The sequence below is a fragment of the Loxodonta africana genome, chromosome 1 (assembly GCF_030014295.1).
Source record: "Loxodonta africana isolate mLoxAfr1 chromosome 1, mLoxAfr1.hap2, whole genome shotgun sequence".
Taxonomy (NCBI): Eukaryota; Metazoa; Chordata; class Mammalia; order Proboscidea; family Elephantidae; genus Loxodonta; species Loxodonta africana.
The window spans coordinates 89,638,534-89,649,836 of NC_087342.1; the positions used below are offsets into that span (position 1 = coordinate 89,638,534).

The 11,303-nt window shown below is 40.1% G+C and overlaps 1 long non-coding RNA gene across 2 annotated transcripts in view; it reads right to left on the reverse strand.

Annotated features, from left to right (window-relative positions):
• Positions 1-216: 216 nt before the first annotated feature.
• Positions 217-11,303, reverse strand: part of LOC111747592 (uncharacterized) — a 70,608-nt gene continuing 59,521 nt past the window's right edge. Inside the window, exons 3-4 of one of the 2 annotated variants that reach the window (XR_010321610.1) lie at positions 10,991-11,058; positions 217-8,987 (exon numbers count right to left, since the gene is read on the reverse strand). This is a non-coding gene — a long non-coding RNA (uncharacterized LOC111747592). The remainder of the gene's footprint in view (positions 8,988-10,990; positions 11,059-11,303) is intronic. The other variant, XR_002784347.2, reaches the window with a different exon arrangement.

Below are 11,303 nucleotides of genomic sequence, written 5' to 3' on the forward strand. Positions count from 1 at the left end.
GGATGTGAACTGCTGACCCTTTGGTTAGCAGCCGTAGCACTTAACCACTATGCCACCAGGTTTTCCCCCAGAGAGTAAGGCTGCAAAAACTCAGCTTTCAATGGGATACCTAGTATAAGGAATTGCAACTTGCCAAGAGCCCCTAGGCCTTCAGTACTGGGTAGCTAACATTCCTAAACATCTCCTGTGTATTAGTTACCTATTACTGCTTAACATTAAAAAAAAAAAAAAAAACAAGAGACTTAAAACAAAACACATTTATTATCTCACAGTTTCTGTGGGTCAGGAGTCTAAGTATGGTATAGTTGGGTCCTTGGCTTCAGGGTTCCTCACAAGGCTGCAATCAAATTTGGCCAGGGTTGGAGCCTCATTTGAAGGCTTGAGTAGGCAGGGATCTGCTCCCAAACTCATTAACATAGTGGCTGGCAGGATTTAGTTCCTTGAAGATCGTTGGACTAAGGGCCTCAGTTCCCCCGTTAGATGGAGATCAATCAGTTTTTTCTCTTTCCAACATGGCCTCTTGCTTCATCAAAGCCAGTAGAGAGCCTTCAAGCAAGATGAAAGTCAAACTTTTATAACCTACTCACAGAAGTGTTATCACTTCACTTTTGCCATATTCTTTTGGTTAGAAGCAAGTCATGAGATCCAGCTCACACTGGATTCCAGGGTGTGAATACAAGAAGGGGTCACTGGGGGCCATCTTAGAAATCTGCTCACCGCATCCTGTAAACAGCTAACACCCAAACCCAGAATGCTTGGCACCTAAGACTTCATGTGCTGCTCCATCGATAAGGCTGCCCTCATGCTTGCCACATAAGGGAAAGCAGTACTGTGGCAGGATCCCACTGCCAGCACATACTGCCACCCTGCTTGTCCAGTAGGGTGCCCAGTTTGCTCCTCTGTGGAATAATAGGACTGGGAACTCATACTTTGTCTTTACCTGCTGACAACGAATTGAAAGTTTCCCAGTAAAGCCTGCTTTTTCACCCACACCATACAATGTTATGGCTTTCATCCTGAGCCCTACTAAACAGAAAGTGACTCCAGAGGAACCTGCCTTACATGACAGCCTTGCACCTCGTTTTCCTCTCTCGGCTCAGTCTCTCCTCTTTGCCTCACAACTCCAGTTTCACCCCCAAACACTGCCTTTTTGGCTATTTCATGGCTCCTGTCTGTGGCTTGAGTGACAAATTCTTTCCACCCCTTGCCAACCAGTGGCTCCTGGGACCCCAGGCTAGGTGCAAGAAGTCTAGGAGGGAAGCTCTGATATTCTTAATCAGCTTTTCTCCACATCAACACACATCCTTGCAGACAGACCAACACAGACATATACACACATACACAAACTTTCTTGTGGAGACTAGTAGCTATAACTTCACATATAATATATACATTAATCAGTCGTCATTGATTCTTCACTCCCACTGTTATAACCTTATAATAAGAGTGGATAAAATCTCCAGATTTGGAATCAGGCTGTGTATGAGTTTCCTAGGGCTGCCATAATGAAGTACCACAAACTGAATGACTTCACAGAAATCTATTCTCTCACAGTTCTGGAGGATACAAGTCTGAAATCCAGGTGTGGGCAGGGCCATGCTCCCTCCAAAGGCTCTAAGGAAGAATTTTTCCTTGCTTCATCCTAGCTCCTGGTGGTTGCCAGTAATTCGTGGCATTCTTTGGCTTGTAGATGCATCACTCCCATCTCTGCCTGTCTTCACATGGCCGTCATCCTCTGTGTGTATCTCTGCTTTATCTTCTTTTAAGGACACCAGTTATTGGATTAGGGCCCACCTTAACTTAGTTAATTACATCTGTGTCATGGTTAAGGTTGTGTCAACTTGGCTGGGCCGTGATTCTCAGTGGTTTGGCAGTTATGATGCAGTTTGGCAGCTATGTAACGATGTAATCACCTCCATGATGATATGATATAATGTGATCACCTCCATGATGAGATCTCTTATAAGCAGCCGATCAGTTGAAAGGGAGTTTCTTTGGGGGTGTGGCCTGCATCCAATATACGCAGACTTTCTGGCAAAGCTTGTGGGCTTTTGCTCACTATGGATCATGCATCTGGCTCCTGTTCACCTGAGACTTGGGACTTGAGCTAGCAGCTTACCTGCTGATCTTGGGATTTGTCAGCCCCTGCAGCTCTGTGAGTCAGGAGAAGCCTCCAGCCTGCCCCACGGACCTGGGACTTTCCAGCCTCTACAACCTCTATTTTCTTGATATAAATCTCTCTCTCTCTTTCTCACTATATATATGGAAACCCTGGTGGCATAGTGGTTAAGTGCTACAGCTGCTAACCAAGAGGTCAGCAGTTCAAATCCACCAGGTGCTCCTTGGAAACTCTATCAGGCAGTTCTACTCTGTCCTATAGGGTTGCTATGAGTCAGAATCGACTCAATGGCAGTGGGGGTATATATATATATATATATGTTTTACTGGTTTTGCTTCTCTAGAGAACCCACCCTAAGACATTCTGCAGACCCTATTTCCAAATAAGATCACATTCTGAGGTATCAGGAGGACATGAATTTTTTTTTGGGGGGGGGAACTATTCAACCCAGTACAAGCTGTCTTGAGTCCCAGTCCCAGCCTAGCTTCTTACTAGTTGTGTGCTCTTGGGAAATTACTTAGCTTCCTTCAGCCAGTGGCTTGCTACCTCACCTATGGAATGGGGTGATAAATGTTCCTACGCCATAGGGATATTGTGAGGATTAAATGCACACAAACCATTACAGTACCTGGCAGGCAATGAGCATAACAGATGTTTACTGATATTACCTCATTTATTCCTCACGACAACCCTAAGAGTAGGTACTACTATTCTCTCCATTTTAAGGTGGGGTAATGTGACTAGGGCCAACCAAGGAACTGAACATAAAATGCACAGTGGATTTCCAAGGCTTAACATGGAAAAAAGAATGTAAAAATAACTCATTATTCATTTTTTATATTGAGTAGATGTTAGGATGACAATGGGTAAGTAAAACATATTTTTAAAATTATTTTTCACTTATTTCTTTTTATGTTCTTAACATGGCCACTGGAAAATTTTAAAGTACAACAGTTTTGGTTTCTGTTCTATTTCTATTGGGTGGCTCTGATCTAGATAACCAACATAAGTCACTCACGCCCTGTCCACATCCTGTTTTTCTTAGTGTAAATAACTAGTACTAAAAGAATATGGTAAATCTCATTTTTTGCATGAAGCACTCGATAAGAGCTAGCTGAAGATTATAGCCTAACAATTAACATCCAGGCCACCTCATCTGACTTTAGGAAAAAAAAAAAGAAATAAAGTGAAGGCAATTTCTCTTTTTTATTCATATTCAATTTACTCCTGTTCATTCACCTGAAAGGAATCAGGGAAAAACAGACCACTCACAAAAGCCACGTGTTATAATCAAGAGCCCTACTTCCTGAGGACCCTTATCACTGTAATTTCTAAAAGTGTCCAAACCTAACTAGCTTAACACTTAAATGTTAAAAGTCATAGTCTATTTTGGATGAACATAATCAATGTCACTGAATTGTACATGTAGAAATTATTGAATTGGTGTATGTTTTGCTATGTATATTCTCAACAAAAATATGTTTTTACAAAAAGTCATAGTATATTAACTAAAGTTCATATATCCTTTTATGGTTTCTCTTATACACTGCTATTCAGCCAGTATTTACCAGTATTTACCAGTACAGTCAGACTAATTATTTTAAAAAAGAATACTATGAATTCTGGTGAACTTATTAGCTATGTGTCTTAGGCTATCACAATCACCATCAATAGATGGACCTCCTGTCATTGCAACATCTGAGGCACATTTGGGGCACTACCTGCTCAGTTCTGCCACATAATAACAAGCAGAATCGCTGGGATGTGCACTCTTCACTCTGAGATTGAAGAAAGTCATCAGTTTATCATTATCCTCATATCAGCATAACTTCTAAAGAGTTTGTTTTTTCCTTTGTTCTTACTGTTAGTGTATTGTTATTCGTGCATAAATAAATTCAAGAACTTAGAATATTAAGATAAACAGTAAGAATGGAGCAATAGTGATGTTTGTACACATTTTTAACATTGCTTTAAAAATATGAATCTTCTGAATCTGAGAGGGAACAAGAAAGCAATGATATTAATAGTAAATCTCATCCTGGGACATCTGATTTTGTGCAAAAATTATAACAAGTAGGAATGTGTTCGATACTGTGTAAGAATCAGTTCAACGGCAACAGTAATTTGCATTTCTAAAATGTAAAAATACCGTGATAATTTTGACAAAACTCGCAGGTGGCTTATTATTGCTAGCGGTGTAAATATTGCATGCAAATGATTCTCAAAAGCTGTATCATGAAAAGTTAAAAGAGCTAAGCACATTTTGTCAGCACTCAAAATTCAGTGAAAAAAGTTAGCCATAATCAAGGAGAAAAATTTGAAGAACGTCATGCATTACTAGCTTTGCTCAATGAAGTATCTGAAATAATAACAACTTCTGAAATATTTTCTATCCATGTTGATAAAGCCAACAAGACATTGAAAAACTGCCATCAGAATTTAAATACTATCTACTGTGTAATTAAATAGAGCATTTCACATACTAAATAGAGGCTTTTAAAAAGAATATAGACAGTGCATATCATTGCAGTCTAGATTAATGGTTCTCCTGGTTGCAAAATATGTATCTACCATAATGAGACAACTTTGTGGAAAAATTATAAATCAAGGCAACAAATCATTATCAATGAAGCTTCCAATTATTTCATGAAAATGTGTTTTAATCAGTTACTAAAATACTAAATCTAAAACTGTAAGACCATTATATGGTTTTTGTTGACTCAAGGACCTCAGAGAATATGTCAAACTTACTCAATGCTCAAGAAAAATAGTTTTGATGGGAAATTGTTATATGATGATATAGATGGTGCCAGTGTGTACCATAGGGGCAGTCCAGGGTCTTAGTCAAAATTTTAGAAAAATTCCCAGATGTTTTAATTCGGCACTATCTAAGTCACTGTATTCAATAACTTCAGGGTGATACAATAAAGTATATAAGTCAAATAAATAGCTTTAACTACTTGCTCCAATAAACCTTATATGCAGTTCCATACACTAAACATCTGGGAAAATTAAATAATCTATCTGAAGAGGTTGGAACTGAAATCATGAAACTGGGAAGAATATTTGGGCACCCTGTGGTGCTGGGCCATCAAAAACATTTAGGAGATTTAATAGAAATTGTAAAATGAAAGTAGCTAAATGTTTGGAAAACAGACTTTTTTTCCAGAGATTTGGTTTAATAGCTTATATTCTAACAGAGATGTCAATACTATCTTTAGCCTTACCACAGAGAAACATTTAATTATTAAAGAAGCTGGATTAATTTGACAAAAATAAGAATCAGCATATAAAAGTAGATAGTAAACAAAGAAGGAAAAAGCAGACAGTATTATTTAAAAATACGTATATACACCATTTGAAAGGAAAGTAATTCCACGAGGAAAAAAAAAACAATTAGTGATTCATGTGATTGGAATTGTAGTAATGATAAAAATAAGAAACATAAAGAACATTTAAGTTTTTAAAAATTTAATCAATCATGAACGATGTTTACAAACTCCATAGAAACTGAGGCTCCTAATTAAATATGGCATTATAATGAGTTTTGTGACTTAGTGAACAACAGAGACATCAAATGTATAAGAATCTCAGACACTATTATAAGGGCTAAAAATTGGTTAAGCAATTGCTCTAGCAAGAAATAATTTTGCACCAGGAACAATACGGTCAATGTTACATGATGTTATCTAAAAGACAATTTAATGGGGAAGCCAATGGAAGCTTTTTATGTAGCTCCCTTGTCAAACCATGGCTCACACAGACACACCACTTAGCTAAAGACAGCGACATTGAAAAGATATCATGCCAAATTTTTCTAAAAATAAAGAAATTTGGAAATTGTTAGAATGATTTGAGAAATAATGTATACTACAGCTCATATCACTTGGCAAGCAGTTTTATAATAATTTGGAGCATAGAAAGAATACTCAGTTAAAATTTTTTATTTATACATTAATTAAAATTACCATACTGGTTGTCAAATATTTTGAATAAAAGCGCTACTCTCACATACAGTTTGCTTACAGTAAGTACTGATGGAATGAATGTCTCACATAACAAGTGTTGATCACAATTCAAAGGAAAGGATTGAGGGAGTCTAACAGTTTGTACTCCATATTATTTATACTATATATTTAGAAACAGAAAGGAGAAACACAGAGGAATAAAATAGCAGAAGTCTAGTGGTTTCTCACGCTTACTCTTCCCCAGGTTTGAATCCTGCTGATTTCTCCACATGGGCATCTCCATTTGGGCATAAGACTCAGAAGTTTGCATAACTGTACTTCTTTTTTGTCTACTTATTCATGAAGAAAAGTCCTTTGTTGGCTTTGGTTGTTACCAGTAGCTCTGCCGTCGTGCTGCATGGAGGGGGAGGGGCGGAGGAGGGAGCAGAATTCCTAAAAACTGCCAGTTCCCTCTGCTTTTTGAATTGGGATGGGCAGAGAGGCAAGTCAGGGGAAGGTTTTCTGAGTGCCTGACTCAGCAAGACGACCCAGCGCTAGACAGAATAGACAGGGGAAAGGGAAACGAATCATTTCTTCACTGACTTCTAGGAAAAACAACTTTTACTCTTCACGCGGACGAGCTCCAAAACAAGAAATAAAAGTGAAGCAGAAGCATTTTCCCCAAGAGGGGCCCAGAGAGTACCATGCGTTCCCACAGTGGGACACTCCCTAGTCCTTGCACTCATTTCCCCGTTCTGCTTGAAAGAGGTCAAGAGGACCGTCGAGAGCGATCCAAATAGCAAGGGGATCGGACAAGAGTGTGCCCTGATGGAACTGGTCACAAGGCTCAGAGGAAGTGTTCTCCGTGGAGAAGGACCCTCTCCCAGGGTTAACACAACCTTCCCTCTTCACCATGTATTGTGTTTAGAATGAATTCTCTTTGTATTAATTTTTGGAGGGAAAAAGGACAGGCAAGACCTGACTTGTTTCTCAGTCACATATCTACACATAGTACCCGTGGAGACTGGAGAATAGGGAGGAATGGGAGGAATTCATATTGTTCAATGGGGTTGAGAAAGGAGACAAAAGCATTTCCGTTCATTTCTCTCTTACCCAGGTACAACTTTGACTTCAGCTTTTCCCTCCAACCTTCCAAAGTAACCATCACTACTCTTATTATGTCACGAGGAACTACTTGCCAGTGACAAAGGCTCATGGGACTGGCAGGGCTTCATGCTGTTAACTGAAATGATTTCACATGTTAGTTCTCAAAGCCATCTTTGGCTAGACTAGAATACAGGAAAATAAGTATGATTATTGTATGAGGTAGTGGGGTTGCAGATGAGATTTCTCTTTTCATTTAAGAAATTCTCTTGCTGTTATGTTGTATAATCAAAAAAAAGAGAGAGAAGGGAGAAGAGTTGACCTGAGCAATCACAATGCAAAGAAAAGAACAAAACAAAAACAAAGCAAGGATTTACATGTATTACGTAATCCAGTCCCTTCATAACTCTGTGAAGTAGATCAGGTATTATTCCAGTTTGACTAGTAGATATTAAGAATGACACTCAGAACTGCCTAGCCCAAGATCACATAGTGGTAACCAAGTCCTCTATCTCTTACGGCAACTTAGTGAGGAAGGGGCCTCAGTATGCAAGGTGGTTGATCCCTTCAGGGTCAAAATTCCCCACACAATATCAACAACAAGTGCTTGAAACCGTTTAGTGGTGGAGAACTTTCTACCCACTAAAGCAGTCCATTCCATTATTAAGTCTAATTAAAAAAAAAAAAAATCCTAATGAGCCGATTCTGCCTCACCGAAGAGTCTAAGGAAATGACCAAGCTCTGACCTCTATGGTCACGCAGAAATAATACGATTCTTCATGTAATAACCCTTCAGATAACCGAAATCTCTGTAGTCATAAGCAAATTATATTGCATGCCCCCAAAAAGTTATTTTCAACACAAGGGTTGGCCAAAACATTCCTGTCATTATTGAAAACGAGAAGTCCTCCCTAACTACTTTTTGGGGAACTGTATTTACTGACCCATATTTACTGTTGTTGTTTTTAGGCGCTGTTAAGTTGGCTCCTACTCATAGCAACTTCACACATAACAGAACAAAGAGTTGCCTGGTCCCGTGCCATCCTCGAAATCTTTGCTAAGTTTGAGCCCTTTGTTGCAGCCACTGTGTCAATGTATTATATTTACTGAGGGCCTGATAACATGCCAGGCACTGGGGATGCAGCATGAACAAGTTGAACATACTATGTGTCTTTATACGGTGAACAGCCTAACTGGAAAACAGGCATCTAGAATGAAGAGCAAGGGTGCCTACCTTATCTGGGAGCAGGTTCAGAACATCTTCCCTGAAGAGGTAACATTGCAAATGAGCCCTAAAGATGAACAGAGTTGAAAGGGGAGGAATGCCTCATATTTAGGGGAACAGTTGGTGAAAAGTCCTGAGTATTTGATAGTATGGTGGGTTTGCAGAACTGACAAGCCCCATGAAGCTAGTGGCAGCTGTAGCATGGTGGTTAAGGGTACAGGCCTAGATATGGACCACCAAAATTTGAGTATTTACTCTACCACCCACTTAGCTATGGGACCCCTGACAAGTTACTTACCCACTTTACATATATTTCAGTACACCTTTCTCACTTTACATACACCTGTAAAATCGGTAAAGTTCTAGAGACGTTCTAAGGATTGCTTGAGTTGATACTAGAACAATTGCTTGAGTTGTGCCTAGAACAATTTCTGGCACATAGATGATGTTCAACCAGTGTTTGCTCTCATAGCCGGAGGGAAAAAGGTGGGAGAAGGAGGTGAAGCTGATACAGGCTGGGTCTTTTAAGCCCTCCTTGGCCTGGTGTTGTAAATGGAGAAGATGATGCTTCCGTTTTGAAAGGGCACTCTGGCTGTAGGTGGGAGAAGAGATTGGAGGAGGTAAGAATGGATGCGTGGGGGTTAGTTAAGAGGCTAATTGCAGGGGCCCAGCACCAGTGGCATAGATTATCTCTCCCCATCCTAAATAACTTTTATTCTCATCTCCATCCCTTTTCACATTCCTAACTATATCCTCCTCCTTTCACACAGAGTCAAAAGTCAGTTAAGAAGAATATACATTGGACAGAGTCATGGCTACTGGGCCCACTCTTGGTAATCTCCTGGAAGAGGTGACTGCAGTAATTGCCTGGATTACATGAAGGACCCTGTAAGCATCTTCTGTAGTCACAGTTTCTGCCAAGCCTGGATCACCGAGTGCTACGTCACTTCCAAATCCACGAAGGGAATCCTGCCCATTCTGCAAGGAGTCATTTCAAGAAAGGAACATCAGACCCAATTGAATTTGGGGCAGTCTGGTCTCCAGCCTCCTAACACTTGAGACCAAGAGTGAGAATCCAGCACAGGAAGTTTGGTTCTATGAGAGGCACAAGGAAAGGGCCTTTTTCTAGTGCTAGGAGGACCAGCAATTCCTGCGTGTGGTTTACAAAGGTCTCATTGAGCCCAAATGTCACTCAGTGCTGCAAAAGGAGGAAGATGCTAGGCCTTAAAAGGTAGGTAAAACTCTTTTGCTGTCTTGTCTAAACTAGGGTGGCTTACTTAATTATTGACTTTATCACTATTACAAAAAAATAAACTATTGTACTCTAAACACAATTCCAAATGCAACAATAGTTTCTCTTTCAGTCCTGGATTATATTGTTGAAACTAACTTGTGAATGCATAGCACTTCACTTCTATAATTCTCAGGCACCAGAGAGCAACCCAATGTCACCATCTGCAGGAGATATAAAGCTCAGTGATACTATAGAGTTTCACATACCCTTGGGAATCCCTTTCAGATTTCTGGGTGTGAAGGAAACACCATCCAACACAAAGTTGAAAATGGCATCCTTGGGTAGATAGAACTTCTGTTTGAAGTGGGCTATAGTATCTGGGCAAATAAAAGCACTGTATTATTTCTAGAAAAGTGAAACCTGGGTATACCAATTAGGTCTTTTTTGACCGAAAATGGCAAAACCCAACTCAAGCTTGTCCAAATGGGATATATTGTCCTATTTAACAAACTAAAGGAAAAGCAGGACTGCAAGTGAATTTCAACTATAACTAGAACGAGGGGCCTAAATGCAACTAAAACTCTCCACCTCTTGCTTCCTCTTTTCTCTGCATTGCCTAAATTTTTTCAGACCCATTTCCTGTACAAGCTACAGTTACAGCCATTTCTAAGTTCATAGCTCTCATCTCTGCAAACAAACAAAAAAAAGACCGAGGATTACTCTCTCTGATCTCAAAACAGAAAATCTCAGGAAAAAAACTTTGAATCCAAAGCCTGAGCACTGGCATGCCTAGTCTTCTGCAGAGCTGAGAAACTGGCTAGGGTAATCCTAGCTAACCTAGGTTTAGGGCTGATCTTGGAATTAAACAACATGGTGTATGAGTGGAAAACCTGGTGGTATAGTGGTCAAGTGCTGACGGCTGCTAACCAAAGGGTCAGCAGTTTGAATCCACCAGGCGCTCCTTGGAGACTCTATCGGGCAGTTCTACTCTGTCCTATAGGGTCGCTATGAGTCGAAATCGACTCGATGGCAACGGGTTTTAGTGTATGAGTTGGAATCAACTTGATGGCAACAGGTTAGTGTATCAGGATAGGCTAGGTTATGCTGCAATAACAACTCCCATATCTCAGTAGCTTAAAACAAAAAGATTTATTTCTTCCTAATGCTCCAGGTCTTCTGCAGGTTGGTGACAGGGACTCTACTCACTGTAGTCACTTGGAGACCGAGGCTCACAGGACAGCCACCATTTTGAATGCTGGCTATTTCCATGCCAGTGGGAAAAGAGAGCTCTGGAGAATCTGACATCAGCAGTTAAATGCCCAGCCCAGAAGAAATATGCATCACCTCTGTTAACAACTCACCAGACAACACTAACATGGCACCTCCCTCTTCCCCTCCGGCCCCACCACCATGCGAGGAACAGGAATGCCTAAAACGGGAAGGAAAAAAAAAATCTGTATGTAGTGAATAATGATACTACACCTCAGCTATGCTAATTCTAGATTGATCAGTAGTAGCTGGAGATGGGGACAGAGTTGCTTCGTGGATTGATTGTTAGGGAGATGGATGATCTCAATTGAACCACAATGGAGGGTGAATGGGAACTTCCTGGGAGAATGGGGACACTGTATTGGTTAGATTAAAACAAACAAAGAAAGAAAGTCTACTACATGA